The 17,892-nt window shown below is 32.8% G+C and overlaps 1 protein-coding gene across 1 annotated transcript in view; it reads right to left on the reverse strand.

The window, feature by feature from the left end:
- Positions 1-17,892, reverse strand: part of PIGK (phosphatidylinositol glycan anchor biosynthesis class K) — a 73,468-nt gene that overhangs the window by 28,695 nt on the left and 26,881 nt on the right. The gene's annotated exons all lie outside the window — the stretch shown is intronic.

Genomic DNA, 17,892 nt, shown 5'->3' on the forward strand with positions numbered 1-17,892 from the left:
TTTAAATTATTGATCCTTTTCAAAATTGCAAATAAACATATTTCGAAACAATAAGACCTCACATATTTAAAGTTCCTTTTACCTTTTTTCTCTATAAATTACATATCAACTTAAAAATTAAATTTTAAAAATTGAAACCTTGAATTATCTTGAAAAACAATCAAAGACGACTGGTCTAAGTCTCTAGGGCTGTAGTTAAATAATCTAATAATGAAAAATCTGGAATCTCTCCCAAGAACCACTTTGCTGTACATCTGACACTAACACAGAATAATACTGAATGTAAATTGTGATTAAAAAGTAAACTTAAAAAAACAAATGACAAAATTTCGCATATGATTTCAGAGCTTAAAGAGCCTCTTAGCTATGTAAAAGTCTGTGTGTTCCTGACAGAATTAGCAAACAATTAATTTGGGAAACTCTGAAGAGTCTCACTGATGATGAAAAAAATTTGTCTCAAAACAATGTTTTATAGAAACAGTAAGTAGAATGGTGGCTGCCAGGGGCAAAGAAGGGGAGGGTGGGCAGTTACTGTCCAAGGTCAGTTTCACCACCGAAAGGGGAAGAAGTTCTGGAGGTGGATGGTGCTGACAGCTACAGGAGAATGTTAATGCGCATACGCCACTTAACGGCAAACCTAGAAGTGGTTAGAATGGTAAATTTCGTTATGTATATGTTATGTGCCCTCCTCAAATTTGTACTTTGAAGCCCTAATCTTGAACCCCTCCGATGTGACTACATTTGAAGAAAGGGTCTTTAAAGAGGTAATTAAGGTGAGAACAAGGTCATCAGGGTTGGGCCCTATCCAGTATGACAGTGTCCTTACAGGAAGAGACTAGACCACAGAGGCAGGGTAAAGGCCATCTGAAGACCCTGGGGGACCTGGCCATCTATAAATCAAGGAGAGAGGCCTCAGAAGAAACCTATACTGCCAACACCTTGACCTTGGACTTCTAGCCTCCAGAAATATGAGGAAATAAATTTCTGTTGTTTAAACTGCCCAGTCTGTAGTACTTTGTTACAAGGGCCCTCACAAACTAACACAGTATATTTTACCACAATTAAATAAAACATTCACTGACAAAAGGAAATATTATTTTAAAACATTTCACACTGTACATTTTAAAAGTCTATCTACAATTTTAGGTAAAAAAAACACATACCAAGAAACAAAAGGAAAATAGATATATTGAGCATCATCAAAATTTGACACGTTGTGCTTCAAAAGACATTAAGTAAAAAAAAACCCATAGAATGGAAATTTTTGCAAATCATATATCTGAAAAAGGATTTGTACCAAGCATATAAATAACTATTGTTTGTTTCTTTTTTACTGTATGTCTGTGGCGGAGAAGAGTACAATGACTAGTCAGCACCGTTTGGTGCCAGTGCCTTGATTCCAATTAAGGCACCAACAGCTTCAATAAATATCTGCTAAAAACAAAAAGATTAATCATTGAAGTAATTCTAGAAGTATACAGAAATATGAAAAAGACACTCTTCGTTGTTTATTCCAAAAATCTAAAGTAACATGTATAGGATGAAATGCTTTATACCCACAAAGTATCTCTCAGTCAATATAAAAGATTTAAAAAATGGGAAATCTAACAATTTGAATGACATTTTATAAATGCCAAGTAACTATTATGAAACATTACAAACATGTTTCTATATTTTCTTTAATTTTTTTTGTGGTTGCAGATATGACAATTCACATCTAAACACTTCAGCATGCATCAACCAAAGATAGGTTTGAAAATGTTCTTTATAACTGCTGGACATTTTTTCAAAGTTACACAAAGCACAATTCACAAGTAATCTTGGGTATCAATACAGACTTAGGAGCTTCTTACATATTCAATGTTTCACAATAAATTAAAATTATTACTCATTTTTAATTTCTTGAAAATGTTTATCATTTTCTTGCTTTGTATGTTGCTAGAAGAGTGATGTCAAGCTAACTTTCCATTTTTATTATTTTCATTTTTATTTTATATTTTTAAATTATTTATTATTTTTTTAGCTTGGAGACTCAAGTGGTCTCTTTTTCCTTTTAACTTAAGGCCTAATACTAAGATACAGCTAATACTAATACTAAGACACAGCTAAAAGTTAAATTGTTCTAGATCAATTCTCCCAGACACATAGGAGTCCTTTCCGTATGGAAATTCAGATCTCCTTTTATTTCTGAAAAGTTTTTTCATCATAATTTGAAATATTGTTTCTGTTCATTTTTCATTTGTTCTTCTGGTTCAAGTTCTTGGATTGGATTTTCTCCATCACTTTCTCTCTGATCCTTTTAGCTCTCATTTCAGTTTCAGTTTCTTGACTCTATTTCATTTCTATTCTTTATATCTTTTACTGAACTTCTGGTAATATCTATCATTCCTTGGGTACCTTGTAATTTAGTTTTCACTTCAGAAATGATTCTTGTATTCTTTCATCAATTTCTTTCTAGAGTTCAGTCAGCTCCTGTTTCATACATCTTCCTGTTTGTCCATTTCGACTGTGAGTATTGGAGTGTCTGCTTTATGGTGTCATTTCATAATGCAACTGCTTGTTTAATATAGGTTATTTGTGTTCCAGTGCCAAGTTTCTCGTTTCCTATTTTGTGGGTTTTCTTTTCTTTCCTTTCTTTTTATTTGTCCTTTCATTCCCTCTCCCCGCCCCCCAGTAACTCTGTACAGATGTTTCTTTCTTTTTCTGTTGAAGATTTTTTTCCAGGACCAGCAATAGCAAGTTATCTTGTGATGGGGGAAGAAAGGAGAGAAGTTGGCTTATTAGGTTTCTCAATTCAAGGGTACCCTCCTCTGTGACAACACTGGAGTGTGGTTTCATTAATAAATGGTACCTTTCGTGATGGTGGTGGGAACAGAATTTGTCCTTTTTTTTTTCATTTATCATATTTCCTTTGAACTCAACTTCAGCTGCTTCTTTCTTTCCCTTCATCACTGAGCCTCCAAGGAACCCCACTGCCTCTGAAAGGTACCTTCCATTCTCTCAGAATTAGTGCTTTCCCAAGACTGTCACCCAAGGTCACCCACACTTTCTGAGTCCCACCTCTCAAGCCCTCAGTACCCAGGGCTTGTAAGTCAGAAACTGAGAAAACTACAAATGTTAATTTCAGTTTATATATGGCCACCATCCTGAGGGGACCTGAATTTTCTCTCACAAAATGGTAGTTTTCTTTCTTAAAGCCATCCATTATTGCTCTCATTTAACATTTTGAGTCCCTCCTAAAAGGAAAGACTTTTTGTATTATCTCTTTTCAAGATCCTTCAGTAAGAAGATATACTTAAATAATTTAATAAGGGAATAATTTCCACATGGAAAAAGCTGTGTATTCCTATTTTTTACTTTACTATTTTTAACTGTGTTTTTGTAGAAAACAATAATAAATGGAATTTGTTTATACGATGAAAGGATTGTGGATCTAATACAGTAATGCTAACATCTCAAGTCAAAATGCAACAGAAATATTGTCAAAATCCTCTGTATGAGTAAGTAAAATAATACTGCTGGCAAAAATTCTGAAACCTAAGAAGTTAGTCTTTACAAACTCTCATCTCTTTTGTGTTCTTTTACTTTCAGAGATGCCCGGTGTCCTCAAAACTCTTCCTCTTCTGTGCTATCGAAGCACTCCTGAATTACACTGTGAAATTACTTACTGTGTCCACATCTAAGGCCAACTCTGATTCAGAAAGAGGTGAACTTTTTATTCTATATTGAGACACTGAGATTAGATTATCATGTATAAAATGACATCACTTACTGTGTGCAGAAGGCCAAAACATCAACACTAGAAATATATATACACAACTAAAAGAAGAGGAAAGCAGGGGCACTGTGCTGTGCCAAATACAAACTAAAAATTAAGAAGATCAATAAATAATTCAAGACACGTCATTTAGGGTAATCCAAAGTTATTAAGAGGAAATTATTTAAACATATCAAAAATAAACACTGGAAGCTAGCCAGTGAGTGTAACCTCTGAAACATCATAGCTCAAAAGAATTATTTGAAACCAAAACTACATAGAGAAACCAAATTAATTTAATTTTATCTTCTTGGTAAAAAAAAGGGTAGAAAAATCCCCACTCCTACATGGCATTTTAAAAAATGCCCAAGCATTCATATAAATGACAACACGTATTGTTGTATAAGAGATACTTGACAAACCTGGGACCCTATGACATTCCTGAAAGTTTAAAGACACTCTAAGGGAGAAGAGAATTCAATTTTATTGGTCAATAGAGACAAACACAAAAAGCTATTACAATTCCAGACAGGTCCCAAGAGTCACTGAAGATTACTGTTGTGAAGACAGGTTTTATAGCAATGAGACAACAATCTAATGCATCATCTTCCTTGAAATGAGATCCCCTCCTAAGCTCACAGCATAACCGTTCTTCTAATTATCAAAATGAAAACCTTGTGAGAGAAGATATTAAAACATAACTTTGAAGAAGCACACGGAAAGTGATGAGCCAGGAGAAAGAGACAGAATTTGACACAGAAAACAGAAAGTCAAGTCCCAAGAGATCTAAGGTTACGTTAATTCATGGCCCAGTTGTTGAAATGCATCTAATTTACTGTCAGCTTGCAGTGCAGTATAAAAATACACATGCTAGTTAAAAAATACCTCCCAAGCAACACAGTAAAGCAGTTGTAACAAAATTCCAGAAAACAAGCTCTAGTTCTCATAGAGGAACTTTAGAAGTAACCTCTTAACTGGCAGAAGTTGTAGGCAGGCTTTCCAAAAGTTCACAATACCAGCTAACTTGTATACATATGGAATTATCTTTGTAGAGTCAAAGGCAATTCTAAAATAAGAGTTGTGAGAAGTGGTCAGAGAAAGACCTGTCAGAATGTTCGAGCCCTTACCCCGTGCAAGACACTCTACTAGGCATATATAACTAAAGTTGCATGTGCATTGTTCTAGTCGTTTCACTTTGCTTTTACGTACATATCTCTGTAATCATGAAAAGTATTTAGAATATCCATAGTGTCATTAATAAATTACAGTCTATGTATAATTCAGCCACTTTTCTCAATATTGTTTTTGAGATCTAAGCATGTCAGCATGATTATCAATTATAGCTCATTACTGTTAATAGCTATATGGTATATGAAAATGCTCCATTTTATTTAGACATTCTAATATTGATGGACATCTGCTTCCAATTATTTTTTTTTAGAAATAATTTTGCAATAAATATCCTTCATCTACATGTACAAGTGATATTCTACAAAAGGGGTAAACCGTAGCCCACAGGCCAAATCTGGCCTGTAACCTATTTTTACATGGCCGGTGAGCTAAGAATGGTTTTTATATTTTTTAATGGCTGAAAAATAAATCCAAAGAAGAATACTATTTCATGCCAAATGAAACTTATACAAAATTCAAATTTTATTGTTTGTAAATAAACTTTAATTATAACATAGCCATTCATTTGTTAATGTATTGTCTATGATCACTTTTTCAATACAGCAGAGTATTTGCAAGGAGACCATATGACTTACAATGGCTAAAATATTTACTATATGGCCTTTTACAGAAAGTTTGCCAATCCCAGTGCTAGAGTAATTATTTAGATGTGCACTTCCTGGGTCATAACTTGTGTACCTTTTAAATTTTGCTAGAAACAACCACAATGCTATCCAACACGGCTGTATGAATTTACACTACCACCAGAAATGCGTTAAGTTCCCATTTCCATCCAACATCACCACTTAATTTTCTACAAGTAACTGTATCTCACTCTTTTAATTTCCATTTCCCTTTTAAATACATATTTATATGGTCACTGAACATGAGTCTTTCCTCTTTCTCACACTGTATTTCCTTTGGTCATTTTTCTATGGTGGTGGTGGTGTTTTTTTAACCAATGTGCAGAGTTACTTATATAACCTGGACAGAAATTCTTTGACATATATGTTGCAAATAATTTCACCCAGATTTTCCTTCTCTTTTAACTGTTTGCTCTTTTCTTTGCTATGTATGATATTTTAATTTTGTTGCAGTAAACTTTATCAATCTTTTATTTGCTTTGTATTGGGTAGTATGACATCTTTTCTTACTATTTCTCTACTCTTATTAAGTTTAATAATTATTAAATGGTAGATTCTTAGGTTTTCTATTATTTGGTTTGTAACAAACACAGAGAACGTTTGCATATTCCTGATTCTTATACCTCCTATTCTATCCCCGTCTTCTTGCATTAGTTGGGATTTCTTGTGCCATGATGAGTAGATGGAATTATAGCACCTTATCTTGTCTGGCTTTCATTCAGATGCTTCTACAGATTCACCCTAAAGTATAATGTTCGCTACTGGCTTTAGATACACAGCCTTTATTAAGTCAAAGCAGCTCCCTTTTATTTCTAGTTTGCTAAGTCATGTTGCTTTTTTTAATCATTAATGATTGATGAATTTTAATCAAATGCTTTCTCTGCATCTACTGAAACAATTACAAAATCTCTTTCATTTACTGTAATAATATGATGAAATATATTAATCTATTTTTTTTATTTTAATTGATTTCAAAGAGAGGGAGCGATAGAAACATCAATGATGAGAGAGGGTCACTGATCGGCTGCCTCCTGCATGGGCCCTGCTGGGGACCTAGCCCGAAACTTGGGCACATGCCCTGACCGGGAATCAAACCACGATCTCTTGGATCCTACGTTGATACTCAACTGCTGAGCCAAGCTGGCTGGATCATTAATCTATCTTCTAATCCTAAGTAACTCCTGCAATTTTAAGATAGCTTCTATTTTTATTTTTTTGAAGTATTTTTTTTATACATTACTAGATTTGAATTTTATTTAAGATTTGTACATCTATGATCATAAGTGGGGTTGGTTCTGTATTTTTTTCATACTCTCCTTGTCTAGTTTTGATTTCAAAATTAACTAGTTCCATCCAAGAAGTTAGGTAACATGCTTTCTTTTTTCATTCTGTTCATATATGTCAGCCCCACATGAGTTTGATAAATGTCACAGGTAATAACCACCTAATCCTATTATTTGTTTGCAGTTTGTTGGGAGAGGGTACATATTTTTTTACAATTGGAAAAAAAAGATTTTTATTTTTTATTTTACTTGATGGCTATTTTTAAAGTACTTTTTCCTCTAAATCCCCTCTAAGTATTACTTTAGCCACATTCCAAGTAATATCTGTACCCATCTATTGAAGATGTCTCATGTAAACAGCATATTTGAGGGCTTTGTTTTTAATTTGATATGACCACCTTTTTAAATTCTATTTTTCTCCTGTACTGTTTTTTATCTTATTTCCTCTGTTCATTTAGTGGTCTTTCTCAAAATGTAAAATGAATTCTTACCTTACTAGCTAAAGCTCCTAAAAGAAACCCTCAGAATGCTTTAAAACCAATCATTTCCTCTCCTTATACAATATTGTTATTAAATACATTAGTACTTTATCCTACTTCCCAAATAATTATCATCATCACTATTATCATTACAATCATAAAACAGGCTTAGTTTTTACTTCAACTTACATTTTTACTAATTCATGAGCAAAGCACTCCCCTTCTACAAAAACACTTCTCCTTCCAGCTCCTGTCTTCTTCAAAAGGTTTATTCTTTTAGATGTTGTTTAATTAAGGGTGTACTGATTCAAATCCTCTCAGTTCGTGTATGTTTGAAAATGTCCTTATTTTTCATTTATTAACGATAGTTTAGCTGGGTAACCAATTTTAAGCTGACAGTAATTTTCTTAAGCTTAGCTGCTAACAAATGGTCCCAGCCTTATGTCCTGACCCTCACACAAAGCCATTCCAACTCAAAACTCTGCATTTCTGTATCAGCAGTTACCACTTAGGAAGCCTTGTCTTCCATGTTTACTTATCACATGGGTTCTAGCCCCTTATATGTTTTTCTCCAAGAGATTTCCCTTTTACTGAGGAAAGTGGAGCTTACTATTGAGAGCCACCGTTCAGCAACGGGCTCTTGCAAATACTTTCTGCCTCACAGATATTAGGGCCAGAAGCAGCATAAAGCACACGATCCCCTGTAAAAGTGTGCTGGGATTAAGGTGCCGCTGGACACATCAAGGGTTAGCTCTTATCAGAGAAACCCCACCCACAGACAGTCTTTTTATGGTAAATCTAAGCAGACCTTGCAAAGAGAGACAGAAGAGTCCGAGCTCGCTGCCAACTGCTTAGGAAAGCTGCATGTTGGAACACCAGCTCCGACTATGGAGGAACACTGCGGGAAGTTACGCCTCTGCAGCACCTTCTACTGAACAAGGGGGCGCCACCACTCTTATTTCAATCTGGAAAAGCCAGAAATGCCATTTATCAAACAGCATTTTTTTGTCTCCACACAACTACTTTCTTGCTAGTTCAGCTATGTATTTAAAGATGCTTTTTTTGGCAATTTATGGAGTATCTAGGTACTTTATAACAGAAGAGTTTTTCAGAAAAATCCAGTCAGTAATAATACCAAAAATGAAGTCAACTGATTGTTCTTTATTATTAACTTCAAACCACTTCCCTAACTCATTTATATCTCTTGTTCTGGAAAAAGTGAAATGTTCCACCTAATTCTGACTATTCTAGGGTATCCTTTTATTGAGAAATGTTTTCTTCTAATGAAATTTCAACCTATGGATGTCAAAGGCCATTAAAGTCAAGCTGTGTTTTTATATCTAAGGTAAAAATGGGATTTCTCATATTTAGAGCGAACTTGCTGACAACTTTATTACTAAAAGTTACCTAATTTCTGGATACTCAAGGTTTTACTGTGCCTAATTTTCAAAGATTTAGAAAGGAAGAAAAAACTACCTTTAACACTAAAATTATACAAGAACCATTTTAATCATTTTCTAAATCATAATTTAGGAGATATTTATTATACTAAAGAGAAATCATTATGCACATCAATTATTTTTAAAGCCTAAGTTAGAGCTTTCCCTATCATTAGATATAAGATTTTAAAAGTATACATCATGTTTATGCAAAGCAGTTAGAGCATTTATAACTCCTTTTATTACATGGAACAGAACTTGAGGGTGGTATCACTAAGTCAGAGATTGCCTATATTCATAATTTATTTCTCACATATAGCTCATTATTACCTGTCTCAATACCTTAGAGCAAAAGTGCAAATGATTGTCCTAAACCATGCAATCTTTAAATCACCTAATAGAAATTTACTCCATCTCTCAAATATATAATCTTAACATACATATCTTTGGTATAAAGAAATAAACATTTTAAAAATTGGATATGCTTACTTTAATACAATCCAGTTTAAACTGCTCACCAAGTATCTGAATCTCTGACTGGTAAAGTCATTCAGACCAATTAAACTAGGTCCACTAAAGTAATTCTCCAGCCAGCATCCACACTTAGTTATCACATGACAATTTCAGGTAGTCCAAGATCATATACTTTGAACTCCTGTATTTCATTAACTTTAGTTTGTCATCACTTTTGAGAACCCATACTGGAAAATGTTAACATTAGAAGCTAATTCATCAGATGAAGAACAAAGAGAGGCTCTTAATATTGACATTAAAATGAGGTTGATCAATCTCACTGAAAAAGACATTCCATAACAATAGCAGCTGCATGCTTCCCTTAGTGAAAGTACTTTCAGAATAATATGTGACAATGTCATCCAAGTAAAGAAGGTAAGAAATTTAGAATATCACCAAGTATGACAAGAACTTTGTATACATAAATTTCAAAAAGAGAAAGATGGAGAACAGAATTAATCATTAACGTTTGCTTCATGAAGAAACATAGTATGTTCCCTTTCTTACATAAACATTAATTATTTATATTACCAAGACCTGGCAAAAACAAATATGATTTTTTTTTTCAGTCTCCTGATTTTTCTTTATTTTTGTGAGAAAATTAATTTTAAAATAAGCATTTTTTAATTAACTGCAGAAATGTATCTATTCCATTTGTAAAAAACACATTTTAAATATTTACTATATCAATTTAATGAAAACTCACATAAATGACTTTACTTACAGTTTTAGACAGTTTGGCTTTATTAAAAATAATTCGTCATGAAATTTCAAATTATTGATTACCTCTGAGAAAATCATAGTATTCCAATTCCCTTAAGAGGTGTGCCTCAAAATTGGTATCGATCACGAAGGATATGGCTAGCAAAGACCTCAAGGCCCTGTCATTTTTCCAGGTCCTTATTACCCCCACAATAAAACCTATAGATGTTTAATGCCAACATTATGAGATCAGAATGAGTATTATAAAAAAGTGAGTATTATAGGTTACACTAAAGATTAATATTCCTAAGATAATTATTGGTAAGAAAAACACACACAATGAAATAAGCATAAAGTCCTGAAATAGTTTTGGGTTTTTTTAAATCAACTATATAGGTAAGTATGGGAAGGCCAGAATGGACAATATGCATCATGGATGATAAAAATACAAATCAAGTTATAGAAATAGAGCTATAATACACCAGATAAATATGGTGACACTCCCACTATAACCTTCTGCACTGGAAGAGAGACGTCAGCCTGGCTGCGATGAGTTTTACATGGCATGCTCTTAAAAATACACTGACAACGTACGCTCGTCTTACATACATTATTCCCAATCCTCACGATAACTATGAAGGTAGAGAGTCAATCACCCTCTTCCAGATAAAATATCTGAGTTTCAGACAGATTAAGTAATATGCCTGAAAAGATAAAGCAAAAAACTAAACTAAATTTGAATGCAAGTCCATTCACCTCCATACTCTCTCTACTATATCAAATTGCCTTAAAGGTTCCATCTGGCACTGGGAGAGACAACTTGGCAGTATCCCACCTACAGAATACTTGAAAATCAGGCAAGAAAGCATACCATGATTTCAACAAAAATGGCAATTTCTGGAATGGGATTACAGATTTATATTATTAATGGAAATATCTTCTGCCTCCTGCTTTCCCTAACAGCTACAAACCTAAAGTGTTATATATAAATCAATTTTTTAAAACTTCAATTGAGTTTTCCCCACTGATAAATTATAACTGCTTTACTTTATTATCAATTAATCATAAATAATCTTCACACAAACATAAGATTTTTTTGAACCTTCAATTTCTTATTAAGTATTTAACAATATGCAAACTATTCCTAAAAATATGTCAGAAGAGCAGTGATTCAAAAGGATCCTGTTATTTTACCTATTTTATAACCAAAGTTCCATACTACTGGATTAGGCTTATTAAAGCAAAACAACTTACATACAGAAAGAAATTTTTACCATCTTTTTTTAAACTGGTAATTCAATATTAAAAGTCTTTTTCTCCTGTCAGTGGTCTGAAGAAACAAATATCATGATTTATTTGGTGGTATAATCTACCTTCAATCTTCATCATTAAAAAAAAAAAAAATGTGTTCCATATGTAAAGATATGTAATGCTACTGCCACCTTCTGGTAAAACACAACTTCCCAATTCTTCACAGTACTCCAAATGAGAAACCTCCAGTTATGAAATACTTTCTAATACTAGATTAATTAAAGCAGAATTTTGCAAATAGCCAAAAATATACTCAAAATGGGATTCTAGCAATAACTGCTACCAGTACATGCAATATGTTCTTTCAATAATGCTGAACACTTATTAAGCATGTTACTATATTTGAGGCACAGAACTGTAAGAGCTTTAAAACAAAACGAAAATTAATTATCCTGAAATGGAGTTATTACTCTCACTTTAAAGATGAGAAAACGGAGACTCAAAGAAGTCAAGCAGTCTGCCCAAGGTTACACAGTTAGAAAATGGCAGAGGCTCTGAATTCAGGAGCTGATTCCAATGATCTTGACTTTGATTACTATGCTGTAATACCCTCTATAATGGCATATAACAGACAAGAAGTTGATTTAGCTCATTTAGGACATTAATTTGGTGGAGTAGAGCAATAATATAACTAGTAAATAGACCAAGAGAGTCACAAAACATAGGTTCAACAACTTAAAAGAAACCTTAAAGGTCCCAGAATCTACCTTTCCATATAATTCAGACTTTTACTCCCTAAACATCCCAATAGATTAAGTTCTAATGTTATATTTTATAAATTATACCATACCATTTTGAGATTATTCACAATTTAAAAATTTTAGGTTCTATATGTTTAATGTTTAAATTAAAACTAACTCTGCTTTGATACAGTTTAAATATTAATAAACACTCATTGGAAATTACTATCCCTAGTAAACATATCTACTAATTTACATTGAGAGGTTTACTTATACAAAGGGACAGAGTACTATATTCTGCTATACTATTACATATACTTATTCTTAAAAGTCATAAGCCAACTCAATGGATGTTTTGTTAATTGTAGATAGTGAAATAAATTGTTTTTAAAAATCTTCCCATGAAATGATCAACATATTATCTTGAAAATAAAACAATAAGAACCTTATATGTATGTAAAATGAGAAAATGGATAATTTATCAGTTTTGGTTTCTTTATAAATCAAATAAATCACATCTAATTTATGCTCTGAAAGTCTGCTTTCATGAAATCTTGAATAAATGAAGTGACTAAGTTATAAATAACACTATAAAATAAATGGCCCAATAAGATACTTTAGATAATACAGAATTATACTGAAGAATAAATTAATCACTTTGAAAAATAGACTAGTATGTAGAGTAGTAGGGGAGAACTCCTGTCAACTACGGTTTGAGCCATTTCGGTGAATCCTTAGTTCATAGTTTCATAATCATACCAATTTACTATAAGCAATTTTCAGTGAATAGTTTGATAACAAAGTTTCATATTTCTCACAATCTACTTTGCCCAACTCCAAAATAGATGTTTCTACTGATTACGTACATTTAAATTTTTATTTTATTTCCCAGTAAACTTTATACACAGTGACTAGAATTCACATGTTCAATGATATATTAAGTACTGTAGGTCCTTTATAATTTCATATAAATTTTTCTATCAGTTTGTTAATCTCTATAAAAAAAGCCTGCTAGGATTTTTATTGGGATTGAAGGTCCCAGAATGCAGTCAATATAAAAATTAATTATCCTTCTATATTTGAGCAACAAATGGAAAATAAAATTTTAAAATAGCATCAATACCAAAAATACTTAGAAATAAATTTAATATAAATTATGAAAGACACCTACACTAAAAACTATAAAACAACACAGAGAGAAATTATAGATCTAAATAAATGTAGAGATATGTTCATGGATCAGAGGACTCAATGTTGTTAAGGTGTCCATACTCCTCAAATTTAGAAACACAAAGGATCTAGAATCATCAAAAGAACCTTGAAAAATAAAAACTGGTTAAGGACTTACATCCTGATTTAAAACTGACTATAAAGCTAAAATAATCAACACAGTATAAGAGTAGTATAAATAGACACATAGGTCAATGCAACTCTAAGTCCAGAAATAGACCCACGCGTGTATGGACATGTGATTTTTATACAAAGGCGCCAACATAATTCAATAAGGAATTCAATCTTTTTGACACATGGTGTTGGAATATGGAAAAAATGAATCTCAACCCCTACCTAATACTATATTCAAAAATTAATTCAAAGTAAATCATAAACCTAAACATAAAAGCTAAAACTATAAAACTTCTATAAAAACATAAAGGAAAGTTTTCATGACCTTGAGTTAAGGTTAAGATTCCTTGCACAAAGGGCATTAAGCATAAAGAAAAAATTCATAAATGAATGTCATCAACATTAAGTCTACTCTTCAAAAGACATTAAGAAAATGAAAGACAAAGATTAAGAAAAAGTATTTGCAATACATATATTGGACAAAGAACTTATATCTAGAATATATAAAGAAATCTTCTAATTTAGTAAGAAAACAACCTAGTTGTTTTAAATAAGCAAAACACTTTAATAGGCACTTCATGAAACATGTATGAATGACAAATAAGCACATGAAATGACGCTCAGCATCCTCAGTCATCAGGAATATGCAAATTAAAATCATAATGGGATATTACATACCTATTAGACTAAATTAAAAAAACAACACTAAGTATAATTAAGAATATGGAACAACTATTTGTAGAAATGCAAAATGGTATAATGACTTTAAAAATAGTTTGGAAGTTTCTTATAAAGTTAAACATGCACTTCCACATGACCCAGCAAACCTACGCTTACATATTTAACTCAAGTGAAATGAAAACTTATGTTTGTACGCAAATGTTTATAGTGGCTTTATTCATAATTGCCAAAAACTGAGGGGGGCAAAAACAAATATCCTTTACTTGATGAATGGATAAATTGTATCACATGTATTGTTCAGCAATAAAAAGGAACTACTAATACATGTGACAACCAACAGGTATGTATCTGAACTGCATTATGCCAGTAAAAGCAGCCAGATTCCAAAACTTACAGAATGTTTGATTCCATCAACATGACATTCTGGGAAAAGCAAAACCACAGGGACAGAAAACAGATCAGTGGTTTTCAGGGATATGAGGGAGAGATTGGATAAAAAGAGGCATAAGGAAATTTCTTGTGGTGATGGATTGTCATGGTGATTGCCCAAGTGCATGCATTTGTCAAAACTCAGAATGGTATACTAAAAAGGGTGATTTTTTTGTAAGTAAATTATACCTCAATTTTTAAAAACTCAACAAAATGTACAAACTACAGTTGCATACAACATAAGTGAATTCCAAAAACATAATATTGACAAAAGAATCAAAACATAATGTTTAGGTGATATAACTAAAATGAAGAGCAAAAAAATAAATTCCAGCCCTGGCGAGTTTGGCCTCAGGGGTTAGAGCGTGGGCCCGCAGACTGAAGGGTCCCAGGTTTGAATGTGGTCAAGGGCAAGTATGTTGGTTACAGACCTTAATCCCTGGCCCTGGGTCGAGGCGAGTACAGGAGGCAACCAATCGATGTCTCTCTCTCTCTCCCCCTTCCACTCTCTCTGAAAAGCAATGGAAAAAATATCATAGGGAGGGAGGGAGTGAGAGGGAGAAAGGTCTACAAATTTAGGAGAGTGGTTAACTTTAAGGGGGTGTAAGAGGGTAGAAATTGGGAAAGGGCACAAGGGATGGGGCAGCTTCAAGTGTACTGGCACTGTTCTCCTTTTTTTCAGGTGGTTACATGAGTGGTTATTTTGTGATACTTCATTGAGCTATCATTTATATTTTACATCCTTTTAAAAGAAAACAAGCTAAGTAACTCAGGGTAAATTATAAAAGAATAATATAAATATATATATATTTTTAGACGTATGCGGCATTTATATCTTGGCTATACCATTTATTAGATGTGTGACTTTAGACAGGTTTCTTAACCTTTCTTGGCCACAGTTTACTCATTTATAAAAAAAGAAAAAAGTACTCTTTTTTCTTGAGCAATGCCTAAGGAATTTCAATGTCTACATTTTGTAACACTAAAATGTGCCTGAATTTTCACAGCGATGACCTGGAGGCTATTTTCCCTACACAATAAAGACAAAAAACTGGTAATCTGAGTAATTCTGACATGGACTTACAAGGAGTTTCTAGAAAGGTCACTTCTTTCAGGAGGGCAGGCTATTTACTTGTCTGCATACTTATCAAAAGTCAACTCAGATGTAGAAGTTAGAATCAAATTACATAAGCCAAGATTATTACAATCAATCCACACTTTACCTCATTTGTTCTTGCAAATACAATAACACAATTAATAAGACATATGCAGAAACAAAGTGTTGTTACTAACTATATACTGTACCTTACTCAATTTCTAAGTTCCAGAAGACATATAAAAACAATTATTTCATATAGTTGCTTCAGTCGATTTATGTACTAAGTTACTCATCATTTCAGGTTTTAGTCTAGTATACTCTAGTACACAAAATATGAAATATAGTCTGAACAAATTAGTTCTGTTGCTTCCCTAATAAATGTAGAAAGTATTATTTTTTAAAGTATAACTGACAATTTAATAGCATCGACTGTATTTATATTTTTAAATTAAGATCTGAAAAAATACATAAATATTCTAGCCAATAATTCGCTTAATAAAATCACTTTCACAATATCTGATCTCTCACGAATATACTTTTCTCAAAACACTGATTGTCGTTCACATTTGCATACAAATAGCACCACATAAAAGATAACATTTGTAGCATCCATGCAGAAATTCCTGAAGCATGTTGGGAATTTAATTTTTCTAAATTAATTGCATATCCTATACCAGTATTCAATCATGAAACCATCTGTAAGCAATGTTCTAAGTAAATTTATTTATAAACACTAGAGGGTGCTCTAATTCAACAGTGCCTGGTGTCTGGCTTTGAGGCTTAAAATGATTTTCTCAATTAAAAATAAATTAAAATACTCTTTAGCACCACCTGTTTTTATATCCGAAATAGTACATGGAGATAATTTATGAGACAAAATTCCATTCTTCCAAAATATATAAAACAGAAGAATTCCACTGAAATCATTTTTTATTGTACAATATTATATACTTAATATTTTGTTAGGTGGGGAGAACAGAAAAAAGTACAGAAGAAATATAAATATGGTTCCTGACTATAAAGGAAGTTAGTGCAGTGCTCATAAGGTTAAGAGAAGATATATCACCCAGCCGGAGTGGCCCAGCAGTTGAGCAGGGGATCACAGTTCAGTTGATGCCCGGTCAGGGCACATACTCGGGCTGTGGGCTCAATCTCCAGTAGGGGGTGTGCAGGAGGCAGCCGATCAATGACTTCCTCATCATTAATGTCTCTATCTCTCTCTCCCTCTCCCTTCCTCTCTATGAAATCAATAAAAATATATTTTTAAAAAAAGAGAAAGAGAAGATATATCATATCTTATAGACTCAAGTTCAAGGGAAATTACAAAATGAATTTAGTAAAAGATACAGTGGCTCAATTTCAATTTTAGTTGCTAAGCATTAAGATACAGTTCAGCTATTTTACAAAGGTAATTTGAAAGTCAGTATTTAAACAGTAAATAAAAGTGTTATTATCTGCTGTCCTAAGAAAATATTTTTTAAGCCAATAGCTCTAGAAAATTAAAAAAGAAAAAAATCATAGGCCTTGAATATCGAGAATAGAAAATAATTAATAATATCAATTTTAAATTTAAAAGATGCATTTTGTGCTAAATTTTAAATTTATTCCTAAAATGTTCATAAGCTCAGTTACAAATCTTTATTTCAAAAATCAGAGTTATTTACATGTTGTTGCCTACTGGAAATCCAAAAAAGTTTCCTGGAGTGTGAGATTCCAACAAACAGCAGTAGACGATCACAAATAACAAAGTTCAATACCTAGTAAAATATGTATTTCAAGAAAATGGCTATTAACTGAGACACTATTTAATCCTAACAAAGTATTTTGACTTTAAAAATGTTTACAGAGAAAAAAACAAACAGAACATTATAAATATTTCTAAAATTCACGTACCCAAAATCAACCTACTTCTCTCAGTCTCTCTCTCACATACACACACACATACATACCTACACACGTGTATGAATGCAAACTCACTGCTCACTCACATACAGTCCACTCCTCAAGAAGGGATTACCTGGCTTATACCTCCCTCTTTCATTCCTTTACCAAGAGCCTCCAAAATAAATCCTAAACAGTGGCACCTGTTGATGGAGGATCACTTCTAATTTACAATAGCCCCAGATAAATCGTTCCAGATTAAGAGAATACAGCACAGGGAAAAGCCAGAGATATAACTGAACCAGACTCACAGACCACCCAGGCTCTAGAAACCAAAATACATGGCACTCAGAGAACTAATCAGATTGCTGGAGCCCAAAGAAATTCTGAACATAGAAACACTGAGTTTGAAGTACTCTGTATTTGGCACCTGCATTCTTTTGGCGCTCACTTCCCCATTTTATGTTTATCTGCCTCGCA

The sequence above is a fragment of the Miniopterus schreibersii genome, assembly GCF_964146895.1.
Source record: "Miniopterus schreibersii genome assembly, chromosome: 8".
In the NCBI taxonomy this organism is placed as follows: Eukaryota; Metazoa; Chordata; class Mammalia; order Chiroptera; family Miniopteridae; genus Miniopterus; species Miniopterus schreibersii.